Source organism: Phascolarctos cinereus, unplaced genomic scaffold (genome assembly GCF_003287225.1).
Source record: "Phascolarctos cinereus isolate Bilbo 61053 unplaced genomic scaffold, phaCin_HiC Scaffold_1;HRSCAF=81, whole genome shotgun sequence".
In the NCBI taxonomy this organism is placed as follows: Eukaryota; Metazoa; Chordata; class Mammalia; order Diprotodontia; family Phascolarctidae; genus Phascolarctos; species Phascolarctos cinereus.
In genome coordinates, this window is record NW_027555514.1 from 201,534,876 (window position 1) to 201,550,554 (window position 15,679).

General features: G+C 37.3%; 1 protein-coding gene across 4 annotated transcripts in view; it reads right to left on the bottom strand.

The window, feature by feature from the left end:
• Positions 1 to 15,182, bottom strand: part of IRAK4 (interleukin 1 receptor associated kinase 4) — a 73,818-nt gene extending 58,636 nt beyond the window's left edge. For 3 of the 4 annotated variants that reach the window (XM_020973729.2, XM_020973727.2, XM_020973730.2), the window contains exon 1: positions 15,094 to 15,182. The gene's annotated coding sequence lies outside the window, so the exon portion shown is untranslated. The remainder of the gene's footprint in view (positions 1 to 15,093) is intronic. The other variant, XM_020973728.2, reaches the window with a different exon arrangement.
• Positions 15,183 to 15,679: the final 497 nt, after the last annotated feature.

Sequence of the window (15,679 nt, forward strand, 5' to 3'; positions counted from 1 at the left end):
TAATTGAACATTGCACACGTCTGTTGTTGTTTAGTAGATTAGTTAGGCCTGACTCTTCATGACCTCATTTGAGGTTTTCTTGGCAAAGCTATTAGAGTGGTTTTCTAGTTCCTCCTCCAGCTCATTTTACAGATGAGGAAACTGAGGCAAACAGGGTTAAGTGACTTGCCCAAGGTCACACAGCCAGTGTCAGAGGCTAGTGTCCTGACTCTAGGCTTGGCACTTTATCCACTGCACCACCTAGCTGCCCATGTGTGTCTGGCCAAACCCTTACTATTAGTACCTGAATCATCTGGGAGAGTTTGGAAAGGGTCTGGAGGAACTTAAACATGAATGGATATCTAACTGGAGTTGGTTGCCAGAAACGAGTTGGATCATGGAAATTATGAAAACTCTGGATTACATAATACTAAGAATTGTTATTATATTGATTTTGCTGTATTATTGTGTTCATTATATTACAGCACTTATATCTGCCTGTAGAAATGGGGGGGGGGAACTGGACCCCAAAAGGCAGAGACTATGTCTTTGGAAGCACCCATAATCTCAGTAGCCCCTGTGAGAAAATTCTCTCCTTGTTACAGGCACATGCAGAAGTGACCTTGTAATTCCTTTGATATCAGTGCAAGGTGCTGGTCCAAGGACTCTTTCTCAGGTACCATATTCTCAGGGACCATGCTCTAGCAACCCTTCTATCTTGTCCCCTCAACAAAACTATCTCTGTTGACTCCCTGATTTTTCCCATACATTCCAGTAGTCCAGCACCTAGACTACTTGCATATACTGACCACTCCCTACTCCCACCCTCCAAACCCCCACCCCTACCCTTCATCACTATCACCATCCCTATCACCTAATTAGCATATCTGGCATTCTTTTGCTGTCCCTTTTCCATACAAGCTTTAACATCATTCCTGTCAGGTTGCAAGTTCCCTAAGGAACCTCACCCACTTCTACTGGTGTCATAATAAACTTTGCCACTTGACTGGAAGACAGTTTGAGAGCATGAGTTCATTCCAGGCAATGCCACCCTGTACCCTGAAATTTGGGGGGTTCCAGCACCCCTAAACTGCATCAGAAACGTCTGCCAAAAAAACTTATATGAAGGTATCTAGAGAGGAGATTGATAGAACATGTAAGAATGTGAGCTAAAATACACAAATGCAATCTAGGACAAAAAGAATGTGATAGGAAAAACTCTGGCTCAGGCTTCCTGACACCATTTGCTTTAAACATGTACATCACATACCCTACTGAAGTTTGCAAAAATCAAGCTTAAGACAACAAGCACTGCTCCCGTTTTAAAAAACTAGCTTCCTGCTTTTTCTAATGTGGAAATGCCTTCCTCTTCTTCCCTTTCTTTTATCTGTAAATTTCCATTTTACCCATCCTGTTTATGTAACCATATCCTATATAAGGTAACTTACAAAGATGCTCAGGAATCACTGACTTATTTACTGGTCAGTGTTCAGTATTATCTGTGCTCTGAGCATAATAAATATAATAAAAACACATAATAGTATTTCCTTTTCTGTGTTGTTGATTGGTGATTGGCCGTTCCTAGTCAATGGATTCAGGGACATTTTTGTCACACTAACCATATAATCCTGGGTAAAATCACTTAGCAGTCGTTGTGAGGAGCAAATAAAGTGCTTTGCAACTTAAAGCATTATATAAATGTTAGTTATTATTATTATTATTATTATTATTATTATTATTATTATTATACTGGGCTTAACTCTCTTTCCTCCACATACCACCTTCCACATAGATATGATAGTGTTATTCCCTTATTCAATAAACTCCAGTAGCTTCCTGTTACCTGTAGGATCAAAAAATAAATTCCTCTGTTCAGTTTTAAAAGCCTTCACAATCTGGCTCCAAACTATCTTTCCAGACCTGTTACATATTATACTCCTTCCTGAATTATCCAACCACACTGGTTTTCTCACTCTTCCTTACGTGTGACATTCTACATGAATTCCACGAATTGGTTGTCCCCCATGCCTGCAATGTATTATCTCCTCATCTCTAAACCCATCAAATCCATCCTTACTTTTCTTCAAGAAGTAGCTCAAATACTATTCAAGTTCTACATGAAATCTTTCCTGATTCCCCTATTAGTGCTCTCCCTTATCTAACTACCTTGTTTTTAACGACTTATACTTATTCTGTTTATTTTATAGACATAGGTCTCTTCTCTGATATAACATAAGCTCCTTGAAAATAAAGACTATTGGGGCAGCTAGGTGGCACAGTGAATAGAGCACCAGCCCTAGACAAGTCACTTAACCTCAATTGCCCCACTAAAAAAGAAAAGAAAGAAAGACTGTTAAACAGGTAAAGAGGGAAGAAAACTATCACTTTTTGCAGGTAATATGATGGCTTATCTAAAGAATCCTAAGAATTGACTAAAAATCATTGAAATAAAAAATTGGTAAAGTTGCAGATCATAAAGTAAATTCATGTAAATCATCAACATTTCTATATGCTACCAAAAGAAACCAACAAGAAGAGACAGAGAAATTAATTTCATTAAAAATAATTCCACCCCAGCTTCTGGGAAAAGAACCCACTCTTTGAAAAAAACTGCTGAGAGAAACCTGGAAAAGAGTATGGCAGAAACTAGGCATAGACCCAAATCTCACACCATATACCAAAATAAAGTCAAAATGGGTTCATGACTGATGATACCATAAGTAAACTGGGAGAACAAGGAATAGTTTACCCATCAGATCTATGGAGAACAGAAGAATTCATGACCAAACAGGAGATAGAGAACATTATGAAAAGCAAAATGGATAATTTTGATTACATTAAATTGAAAAGTTTTGGCACAAACAAAGCCAATGCAACTAAGATTAGAAGGAAGGTAGAAAATTGGGAAAGAAATTTTACAACCAGTCTCTCTGATAAAGGCCTCATTTCTAAAATATATAGAGAATTAAGACAAATTTATAAGAACACAAGCCATTCCCCAATTGATAAATGGTCAAAGGATATAAACAGACTGTTCTCAGATGAAGAAATTAAAGCCATCTATAGTTATATGAAAAAATGCTCTAAATCGTTATTGATTAGAGAAATGCAAATCAAAACAACTCTGAGGTACCACATCACACCTATCAGATTGGCCAACATGACAAAACAGGAAAATGATAAATGTTGGAGAAGATGTGGGAAAATTGGAACACTAATACATTGTTGGTGGGGTTGTGAAATGATCCAACCATTTTGGAGAACAATTTGGAACTATGCCCAAAGGGCTACAAAAATGTGCATACCCTTTGATCCAGCAATAGCACTTCTAGGGCTATATCCCAAGAGATCAAACAAATGGGAAAAGGACCCACATGTACAAAAATATTCATAGCAGCTCTTTTTGTGGTGGCAAAGAATTGGAAATTGAGAGGATGCCCATCAATTGGGGAATGGCTGAGCAAGTTGTGGTATATGAATGTAATGGAATACTATTGTGCTATAAGAAATGATGAACAGGCTGACTTCAGAAAAACCTGGAAAGACCTATATGGTCTGATGCTGAGTGAAGTGAGCAGAACCAACAGGTCTTTGTACACAATAACAGCCACATTATGTGATGACTAATATTGTTAAACTGAACCCTTCTCAGCATTACAAGGATCTAAGACATCTCCAGAGGCCTCGGGATGGAAAATGCTGTCCACATCCAAAGAAAGAACTATGGAAGTAGAATCGTTATCACTTATTTTTACCTTCTGTTGAGTTTTGTTTCATCTTTCTGATGGTTCCTCCTATTGGTTTTAATTTTTACTTACAACTTCACTAATGTGAAAATATGTTTAATGGATATGTAAATGTAAAGCCTATGTCAGATTGTGCACCGTCTTGGGGAGGGAGGGGGAGGAAGGGGGAGAAAAATTTTCAACTCAAAAGCATATGGAAGTGATTGTTGATAAATCAAAATAAATTAATAAAAAAAATAATTCCAGAAAATATAAATACTTAGCATTTATACCTACCAAGACACACAGAGGAACTATGCTAGTTCCTCTGTGCTACTAGCAAACACTCTTTACAGAAATAAAGACAGACACAATTAAATGGAGAAATAGTTATTGCACATGGGTAAGCCAACTCAATATAATAAAAATGAAAAAACCCAAATTAATTTACATATTCAGTGCCATAACAATCCATAACAATCAAACTACCAAAGGATTACTTCATAGAGCTAGAAAAAAATAATTTTAATTTTCCTGAGAAAAGGTAAAAAATCTAGGGAAATTAAAAAAAAAAAGTAGGAAGGAAGGGAGCATTAGTACTACATATCTCAAAATATATTACAAAGCAGTAATCATTACAACAATTTGGTACTGGGTGAAAAACAATTCAATAAATGGAACAGACTAGGTATGTGACACACAAATGAAAACAACAGTGAGAATCTGCTTTGCTTGACTATATGGCTGTTTTCTTGTTGCTGTTTTTTTTTTCTTAATGGAGAGGAAAGAACAGAAAGAAAGCCAGAAAGGCCACATAAGTAGAACAGTTTTGAAAGCTACAGAATGATCTTATCACATATTTAAAAAGAAAAGCAAGCAGTACATAATAAAGACCTACCGTTTCATGTACAATCTTCTTTTTCTGTTCTACTATATACATGGAAAATTTGTTAAATCAGAAAAAAATAAAAATTAACAGATAAAATAAGGACTGTTTCATTCTTTGTATTTATATACTTAGAAACCAGCACAGTGCCTGGAATATAATAAATGCTTATAGACTGATTGCTTATAGAAACTACAGACTGATTCATTTTCTCTTGGACAAAAGATCATTTACAATGCAAATAAGAAAAATTACACCAGGTCACTTAACAATGCACTGACTATGAGATATACATCATCAGTGTTCTGATTCATATTCATATACACAAAGTCAAGATGAGAAAAAGTAAGAGATTCTTAAATATCTGGACCAAGGATGTCTACATTAGTTGGTTCTATATAATTAGGAAAGGCTCTATCAAAAAAAGAGAATGGATAAGAGACCAGAAGCACAGGAGTTCCATGAACGGTTAAAATATTTCAACAGTTTGTAAAGGGAGTTTTTTAGAGAATCCATGCAAAACAAGAGAGCTAAAGGTTCCTAATATTTTTGTTTTCAAGCTGTATTCAACTTTATAATCTGAATTACCATATACCACCACTAGGTGGAAGTAAAGTTTTAATGGCTAGAGATGCAGGAAGGCCATAAAGGACAAGATGACCCATTTTGTTACTTCTAGCTTGCTGCTTGATTCTATTATTTGTATAGCTGGTTGTTAAGAACTAAGCTCAGAGCTGAAATGGAAAGCCAGAGAATTAATTAGCTCATGATCATAACCTAGAAGAGTAGAACAGTAACAACACTTGACATTTATACATGACTTTTGGTATACAAAGAACTTTACTTCAATTGAGCTTCATAACAACCTTGTGAAGTAATTACTGCAAGTATTATTACCCTCTTTTATAAAGGAGGAAACCAAAGCCCAGGAAGGAACAGACTTATCCATGGTTGGAAACATGATTTGTAACCAGCTCTTCTAGACTCCAGGACAATCATTCTATGCACCATACCATGACATCTCCCTAGAAGAGGAGTCTAGAAAGTAAAACGTGTGCAAGATTTTTGAAGCAACGAGACCAACAGTCTACTAGGACAGCATGAGTTGAAAAGGGTATGTACCAGCATGACTGCAGGGTTAGAAGAGAAAATGGGGAGCATATACTAGAGATGTAATGAAAAGAGTTGACATGGGATGGGTGAGAAAGGAGTCGAGGATAACACCAAGACTGCAAGCCTAGCTAACTGAGAGAATGCTGGTAACCTAGAAAGTAACAGGAAAGTTAGGAAGAGGGCAAGGTTTGAGTGGTAAGATAATGAGCTCATTTTGGGACAAGTTAAGTTTAAGGTGTGTACAAGACATCCAGATACAATAGACAGCTGTGGATGGACCAGAGGTCAGCAGAGAGGCTGCGACTGGACAAGCAGATTTGAGAATCATCTACACAGAGTTGATAATTAAAACCATGGAAGCTGATGAGATCACCAAAGGAAACAGTATAGAGGTAGAAGATCCAGGACAGAAACTTAGGGGATCCCACTGTTAGTGGGTGTGACCCAGATGACAATCCAGCAAAGGAGAAAGAGAGGAAAAGTCAGATGGATAGGAAAACAAGGAGAAATCAGTGTCACAAAAACCTAAAGAGAAAAGAGAGTGATTGGCAGTGTCAAGATTGACAGAAAGGTCAAGAAGTATGAGGACTGAGAAAAGCCTATTAGATTTGGTTTAGTAATACCAACCTTTCCAAAACCCTTCCCAACATTGACCATCTTTTGTTATCTTTTCCAATTTGTTAAGTGTGAGGTGATACCTTAGGGCTGTTTTGATTTGTCTCTCTTAATCATTAGTGACTTGATACATTCTTTCAGGTGGTTATTAATAGTGTGCAATTATCCTTTTGAGAACTGTTTATTCATATCCTTTAACCACTGATATATTGGGGAACTGCTTTTGGTAACACACATACACATACACACATATTTCTGTGAATTATCTGCCAAATTTTTATCCAAGAAATATTTACAGATTTTATTTTCATTTGACTGCTTTCCTTCTTACCCTAGACACATTTTGCTTGTAAAAAAGCATTCAATTTCATGTAACCAAAGTTATCTACTTTATCATTTGTAATTACCTCTATTCCTTGTTTGGTTAAGAATATATCACCTATCAAATGCCATATTTGTTTCCAATCTATTTTTTTAATGGTATGGTCTTTAATATTCAGATCACAAATATTTTTAATTTATTGCATAAGACACTGAGTTAAGTCTAATTTCTACTAGAATGAACACTTTCCAGTTTTTCCCTGAAGTTCTTATCAAATAGAGAATTCTTTCTTAAATAACTCATTGTTTAGAGTTTATTCAACATTGAGTTATTTAGTTCCTTTATTTCTGATTCTCTCTAGTCTGTTTCATTCTGATGTGGTTTATGAAAATAACTGGCATCAAGGATGATGGAATTTACCAGTGGAATTATAACTCAAAAAAATGCATAGCTGGCATATAGGATTGAAAAGTTAGTATCATAATTTAATGAAAGTAGCCAACTGTGCACTTTGGATTATATAATTATAGATTTAGAAACAGAAAGAACCTTAAAGGCCATCCAACCCTCTCATTTTACAGATAAAAACATGCAGATTAAGGCCCAGGGTGGTTAAATGATATGCCCAAGCCTATAGCTAATAAGCCTCAGAGGTAGGATCTGAACACAGGTCCTGTGACTCCATAGCCAGGGCATTCTCTAACTTCTTTAACTATGACAGCCATTAAAGCCAAGTGGCCTTAGAGTCAGAACACCTTCAGGCTAACTTCAGTAAATCAGCAAGATTCACTGAATCAACCAGGCCCTGAGAGAAGCAGACTATGCCTCAAGAAATTTTACCTCAGGAACTTTTACCTCACAAAGTTCCTTAGGTACTTTCACCTAACGAATTTTTAATTCACAAACTTTCATCTAAAGAACAGCAGATGGCTGAGTAAGGGAAAACCGAAGGACTCCTGCCAGGCCTTGCTGAGCTGACCAGACTTGATCCCTAGGTGTGGGTGAAGAGAAGCAAGTACAAGACCAGAGAGTGCGGTACCCCAGGGAGAAAGGACATTTTTGGGACAATATGGCTGGGGTTTAGGGGAGGAAGAGAGAAGTCCCTGTGGTTGAACTCCTAGATTAAATTGAGAAAACAACAATAAGAAGGACTTGAGGCCTACGGCAATATCCACAACTCCAGATTAAAACTTGATAATAATAATATTAAACTGCTAAATACAAAATACGACAAATTAAAAATAAAATTGAGTAAGGAAAGGAAAAAGAACCCAACCATTGATAACTACTTTGGCATAAAAGAAGATCTGGGTTCATTTTAGAGGAAGACAGTGAGTGAAAAAAAGCCACTCCTACCCTAAAGAATAATGTCAAATGGTCACAAGCCCAAAAAGAAATCTTGGATGAACTTTAAAAGAAATTCAAAAATCAAATAAGAGAAAATGAGGAAAAATTAGAAAAAAACTAAAGCAACTCAAGAAAATTATAAAAAGATAGTTAACCAATTAGAAAAAGAGATATAAAATCTTAAGGAAAAAATAAAAAGGGGGGCAGCTAGGTGGCCCAGTGGATAGAGCACCAGCCCTGAAGTCAGGAGGACCTGAGTTCAAATCCGGCCTCAAACCAAACACTTGACACTTACTAGCTGTGTGACCCTGGGCAAGTCACTTAACCCCAACTGCCTAAAAAAAAGAAAAGAAAAAGAAAAAAGAAAAAGGAATTCAAAAATCAAAGAAAGAATGAGGAAAAATTAGAAAATAAAAGCAATCCAAGAAAATTATGAAAAGAAAGTTAACCAATTAGAAAAAGAGAAGCAAAATCTCAAAGAAGAAAATAACTCCTTCAAAACTAGAATTAGGTGGTGGAGCCAAGATGGCAGAGTAAAAGTAGTGACTTGCTTGAGCTCTCCTCTAAACCCCTCCAAATACCTATAAAAAATGACTCAAAACAAATTCTAGAGCAGCAGAACCCACAAAATGACAGAGTGAAACAAATTTCCAGCCCAAGACAATGTGGAAGATAGAGTCAATGAAATAGAGGACTTTGAAGTATTCTTGATGCAAAGACCAGAGCTGAATAGAAAACTTGACTTTCAAATACAAGACTTAAAAGGTAAACAGGAAAGAAAAATCATAAGGGACTTACTAAAGTTAAACTGTTTACATTCTTACATGGAAAGATATTTGTAACTCATGAGACTCATTAGGGTAATTGGAGGGAATATATACATATAGAGAGGGCAGAGGGTGAGTTGAATATGAAGAGATGATATGTAAAAAACAAAACTAAGGGATGAGAGAGAGAACTGTACTAGGAGGAAGAGAAAGGGAGAGGCAGAATGGGGTAAACTCTCACATAAAAGAGGCAAGAAAAAGCTTTTATAGTAGAAGGGAAGAGAAGAGAGATGAGAAGGAATGAATGAATCTTACTCTCATCAGATCTGGCTTCAGGAGGGAATGAATAAAAACACACTCAGTTGGGTATGGAAATCTATCTTACCCTACAGGAAAATAAGGAGAAAGGGGGAGATGATAGAAGGGAGGGCAGATTGTGGGGGAGGGTAATCAGAAGCAAACACTTGAGGAGGGATAGGGTCAAAGGAGAGAACAGAATAAACAGGAGGGCAGGATAGGATGGAGGGAATTATAGTTAGTCTTTCACAACATGACTATTATGGAAGTGTTTTGCATGATTTTGCACGTATAACCTATATGGAATTGCTTGCCTTCTTAATGCGGGGGTGGTGTGGGGAAGGAGGGAGGAAGGGAGAGAATTTGGAACTCAAAGTTTTAAAAACAAATGTTAAAAATTGTTTTCACATGCAATGGGAAAATAAGATATACAGTCAATGGGGTATAGAAATCTATCCTGCCCTAAAGTAAAATAGAAGTGGAAGGGAATAAGAGAAGGGGGTGGTGACAGAAGGGAGGGCTGATTGGGGGAAGGGGTATTCAGAATGCATACTGTCTGGGGGGGCAGGGGGGAGAGATGGGGAGAAAATTTGGAACTCAAAAATCTTGTGGAAGTGAATGCTGAAAACTAAAAATAAATTTTCAGAAAAAGAAAAAGAAAACTAGAATTGGGCAAGTGGAATAGAATGACATTCTAAGACATCAAGTTATAATAAAACTAAAAAAAATAGAGAATCTGAAATCTCTCATTAGAAAAACAACTGATCTGGAGAACAGATCAAGGAGAGACAATATAATAATTGTTGGACTACCTGAAAGTTATAATCAAAAAAAAAAATCTGGACTCACCATCTGTGTAACTCTGGGCAAGTCACTTAATCCCAATTGCCTCACCAAAAAATAAATAAATAAATAAAAATAATCTGGATGCAATATTATAAGAAGTTATTCAGGAAAATTGCCCTGAAGTTCTAGAACAAAAAGGTAAAGCAGAAAAAGAAAGAATCCGCCAATCACCATCTGAAAGATCCTTGGAAGAAAACTTATAAGAATGTCATAGCCAAGTTTCAAAATTCCCAGGTGAAAGAGAAAATATTGCAAGCAAATGAAAATAAAACAACAACAATTTAAATACTGTGGAAAAAACAACCAGGATTTTACAAGACCCTGCAGCTTCTACACTAAAAGACCATAGGTCTTAGAACACTATATTTTGAAGAGCAAAGGAGCTGGAGTGGCATCTAAGAATAACTTATGCAGCCAAACTGGATGGAAAAAAAGGGCATTTGACAAACTAAAAAAACTTTCATGTATTAATAACAAAAAGACCAGAATTCAATAGAAATTTTGATATAAAAGATATAGAAGAAATATAAAGAAATAATTAAAGACCATAATAGTAATTATAAGGCACTAATTAAGGTCAAACTGTTTACTTATAATAAATTAAAATGTTATTAATATTAATAATTATTAGTTATTATTAGGAATATTTTTCTTAAAATGTTATCATTACTAAGATAGTTTCAAAGTTGAGGCTGTGTTATGGATGATGAGGTGATTCTAAAAAAAACAAAATTGGGTAGAAAGAGGTTAAAAAGAGAAATTATGTCATAAAAATGGGCGTGAAAGGAAGAATATAAAGGAAACAGGTGGGGGGGGAAGCTGCTAATATTGGAACCTTAGTCTAATCTGAATTCAGGAAACAATGTAACAGAGTGAAAAGAGAAGCTGAGAAAGAAAACAATGAGTAAAAATAACATGGAGGGAAATTCACAAATAGCTATTGTGGCTTTGTTGGGTGGGATGAGTTCACCCACTGAACAGAGGCAGATGGCAGATAGCAGAATGGACTGAGGGTCACAGTCTAGGAGTTTGCAGTGGGCACATGTGGGATTGAGAGGTGGACACAGAGTTGAGGTGGAGGGTTGGAGTGGAGTTTGTTGTGCTCCAGTTGATGCAGAGGGGGCAGGGATGGCTGTTATTATCTCAGACAAAGTTATGGCTAAAATAGATTAACTAACAGGGATAAACAGGATAACTACATTTTGATGGAGGGTGCCACTGGCAATGAAGCACATATAAATATATAATATTCAAATATATAAGAATACACTTCATTTCCCAGTTGATAAATGGTCAAAGAATATGAACAGTTTTCCAATTAAGAAAACAAAACAATTTATAGTCATAATGATTAGAGGAAAAGGAAAAGAACCTATATGTTCTAGAATATTTATAGCAGCTCTCTTTATGTTGGCAAAGAACTGGAAATTGAAGGGATGCCTATCAATTGAGGAATGGCAGAACAAGTTGTGGTACATGATTGTGATGGAATCCCACCGTGCTATAGGAAATGATGAGCTCAATGATTTTAGAAAAACACGGAAAGACTTGCACAAAATAATGAAGAGCGAAATGAGCAGAACCAAGAGAACACTGTAAAAAGTAACAGCCAAGAAAACTGATTCACTGAGGATCCCTACTCTATTCCAATCCATATCAATCAAACAATCTGATAGGGGTAATGATTATAAGTTCTGTATATTTGGCCCTAGAGATATAAGTCACAGATTACAAATTTACTTGCTTAATCATAGGAAGCTAACTAAAGGGCACCCTTGTTTTTCCTTGGCACAGTGACCAAACAAATTTAGCAAAGTTGCAGGATACAAAATAAACCCACATAAATCATCAGCATTTCTATATATTACCATCAAAGTCCAGCAGCAAGAAATAGAAAGAGAAATTCCATTTACAATAACTGAAGACAATACAAAATACTTGGAAGTCTGCCTGCCAAGACAAACCCAAGAACTATGTGAGCACAATTACAAAACACTTTTCACACAAATAAAGTCAGATCTAAACAACTGGAAAAATAACCAATTGCTTATGGGTAGGCTAAGCCAATATTGTACAAAAAGGACAATTCTACCTAAATTAATCTCCTTATTCAGTGCCATACCAAACAAACTCAAAATCAAAAAAGTATTTTATACAGTTAGAAAAAATAACAATAAAATTCATCTGAAAGAACAAAAGGTCAAGAATATCAAGGGAATCAATGGAAAAAAATGTGAAGGAAGGTGGCCCAGATTTCAAACTGTATTATAAAGCAGTAATTATCAAAACAATATGGTACTGGCTAAGAAAGAATGGTAGACTGGTGAAATAGATTAGGTGCACAATACATTGTTGTAAATGACCATAGTAATCTAGTGTTTGATAAACCCAAAGATCTAAGCTTTTGGGGTAAAAACTTATTATTTGACAAAAATTGCTGGGAAAACTGGAAAACAGTACAGCAGAAACTAGGTATAGACTAACATCTCACATTATACATCAAGATAAGATCAAAATAGGTATATGATTTACCCATAAAAGATGATACCCATTAGCAAATTAGGAAAGCATGGAATAGTTTACCTATCAGATCTACGAATAAGAGAAATTAGGACTAATGGAGATATACAAAGCATTACAAAATGTAAAATGGATAATTTGTTTATATAAAATTTAAAAGTTTTTGCACTAACAAAAGCAATGCAACCAAAATTAGAAGGAAAGCTGAAAACTGAAAAAAAACATTTTTTTACAGAAACTATCTCTGATAAAGACCTCATTTCTCAAATATATAGAGAACTGAGTCAAATTTATAAGATGAGGAATCATTCCCCAACTGATAAATGGTCAGAGGATATGAACAGGCAGTTTGCATACAAAGAAATCAAAACTAGGTATAATCATATGAAAAAATGCTCTAAATCACTATTGATTAAAGAAATATAAATTAAAACAACTCTGAGATACCACCTCACACCTATTGATGACAAAATGACAAATATGTCATGATGACAAATATGACAAAAAAGGAAAATGATAAATGCTGGAGGGGACGTGGGAAAACTGGGACACTAATGTAGTTGTGAACTGCCAGCCATTTGGGAGAGCAATTTGGAACTATACCCAAAGGGCTATAAAACTGTGCACACCTTATGATCCAATCGCGCCACTGCTACCTCTATATCCCAAAGATATTTTAAAAAAAAAAGGGAAAGGAACCTATTTGTACAAAAATATAGCAGCTCTTTTTGTGGTGGCTATGGTAGGACCCTAATAATGGACTCCTAAAAGCCATGAACTTTCTCAGGGTGGCCCAAGTTCCAGGAGGTTGCCTAGGGCACCCCGCCCTTCCCAGTTAATAATCCTTTCAACTGTCTTGGCATTGTGGCTTTAACCCTGCTGCAATCTCCAATTCTCTGTTACTGCTAACCTAGCTCAGCCCTTCATTGTCATTACAAAGCAGATCACCCTCAACCATTTCCCACCCTTAATTCCATCTAGACCCATTCCAGTCTCCCCAAAGCTATTGGTCACTCCTTGATCACATCCAGATCTTCCCACAGGTTTTCTGTACATAAGGTTCACGTTGCTCCCAATTAAATTGCTCCAATTCCTAAAATCTGGACAATGGCTCAGATTCTAAAAATCTAGCCAATGGCAGGGATTCTTAAAATCTTGCCCACCTCAACTGGTGTTTTGATAAACCCTATCTCTGAAAGAAGTCTCCAGTGGAATTCTTTCCAGGCAAGACTTGTGTCTTTTGCCCCTGAATTGTGGGGTTCCCAGCATCCCTAGACAACAGCTAAGAATTGGAAATTGAGGGGATACCCATTAACTGGGGAATGGCAGAACAAGCTGTGGTATATGATTTATGATAGAATACTATTGTGTTAAAAGAAATGATTAGCTGGATGATTTCAGAAAAACCTACAAAGACTTACAGAGTGAAGTGAGCTGAACTGGAACAGATCATTGTACACAGTAAAAACGATATTTTACAATGAAGAACTGTGAATGACTTAGCTATTCTCAACAAAATAGTGATCTAAGACAGGGGTGGGGACCTGCGGCCTCCAGGCCTTGTGTGGCCCTCTAGGTCCTCAAGTGCAGCCCTTTGACTGAATCCAAACTTCACAGAACAACAAAATATTTGTTCTGTAAAACTTACACTCAGTCAAAAAGCTGCACCCAGGCTCACTTGTAACTCAAGCATTTGGTAATTCCAAATCTCAATTACTTAAGCAAATAGGAACTTGTTGCTAATTCTGGCTAAAGCCATCAGCGTGAGAATTGACCCGGAAGTAAAAAGGCTCCTGCCTAACTTGCTGTTTGTCTCCTGGGCCTAATTCCCTAATATCATTAAATGCCGAGTTCCTGTGAGAGCAGCACTCACTCACTTGGCCAGGAATACCATTCTTCAGGCTCGGATTAAGTGAGGCTAGTGTTAACCTGAAAGTTTGGTTAAAGAAGGCAAACAAGTTAGGTGATACATGATTATATAGTTTATTCCCTTTTAGCTAGCGAATCATGTTAACATGGAAGCCAGAATGTGATTGACTCGGAGATTAAGCAAAATGAGAGACGTTTTATACAGTTTAGAGTGATCAGACTCAGGATGTCTGTATTACAGAAAAAGTTATAGCCTCCATATGTTTCTTAACATACAGCATAAAAAAGGAAGTTACTAATTACATAGATTGTAAATACAATAGAATATCAAAGTATCAATCAAAATTATAGATCCAGGATATGTGTTTCCTCTACATAACACACGTCTATAGGATACAAAAGAAAGAAAAGTCTCATTAATCAAGAGAGTGTCTGGTCCCAGATATCCTGGGCTCAGTGATGACGAACAGGAAGAATGTTGGTGAGCTCCATCTGGTCCTGAAATTTGCCGACACAGGAAGGGGTGTTTTTAGTTCACTCAGAAAAAAAGATTAATTCAGGTTTTTGGCCCTTATTGGGGCTCAGTTGATCTCAAATGATTATCACTAGGCTCAAGGAGCAGAAGCTGGGCATGGAAAAACATCCAAGCCCACCAGGCATCTCAAAGCGCTTTTAAAATCTAACCAGAAAACCCAGAGAGTCATTATAGTGCGAACGGGAGAGATGCGGTATTCTGCGGGGCCGACAGGTAACCATTCTTGGCGAAGAAAATGAAGCGGCAGCGGCAGCAGCAGGGGTCACCATTACCTGAGCTCTGTCTGCGCAGCCGTCAGCAGGAGCCAAACGAAGAGCCAAACCCCGGGAGACAAGAGCCACGACCGGGCTTCAGAGCCCTCATTTCCCTTCCGCATTGGCTCCCGAAAAGCTGAAACTTTACCACTGTGCACGTCAGCCCTGCCCTCGGAAGGGAGGTGCCATGAAACCCACGGCAACTGGCAGACATCTCCCGATCTTGTTGCAAAACTCCTTCCTTTGAGGCAATCTAGGCATGCGCGCAGAGGAGCCGCTAGAACCGGAAGGTCAGAGCTTCCCTTTGGGTCTGTCCAGGGGCGGGACTTCCTGCTGTGTAGGCTGCCCCATTCATCGCCTGCCGAGGGTGTAGGGCGAAGGGCTGAGCGAGGGAGCAAGGCGGTCCGAAGACCCTTCTGGAGGGGTAGGGAATGAGCTTAAGCGCAAGAGTAAGGAAGAAGAGCGCTAACAACCTTGAGCGTGTTGGAGAGAAGGATTTAGAAACAAGGGGAATTGGAAGTTAGACCATGACTATAAGGTGAAGGAGCCATGCCCGACGGACATTTTAATAGCGAATACTGACTGCTTTATTGATTTATATCTG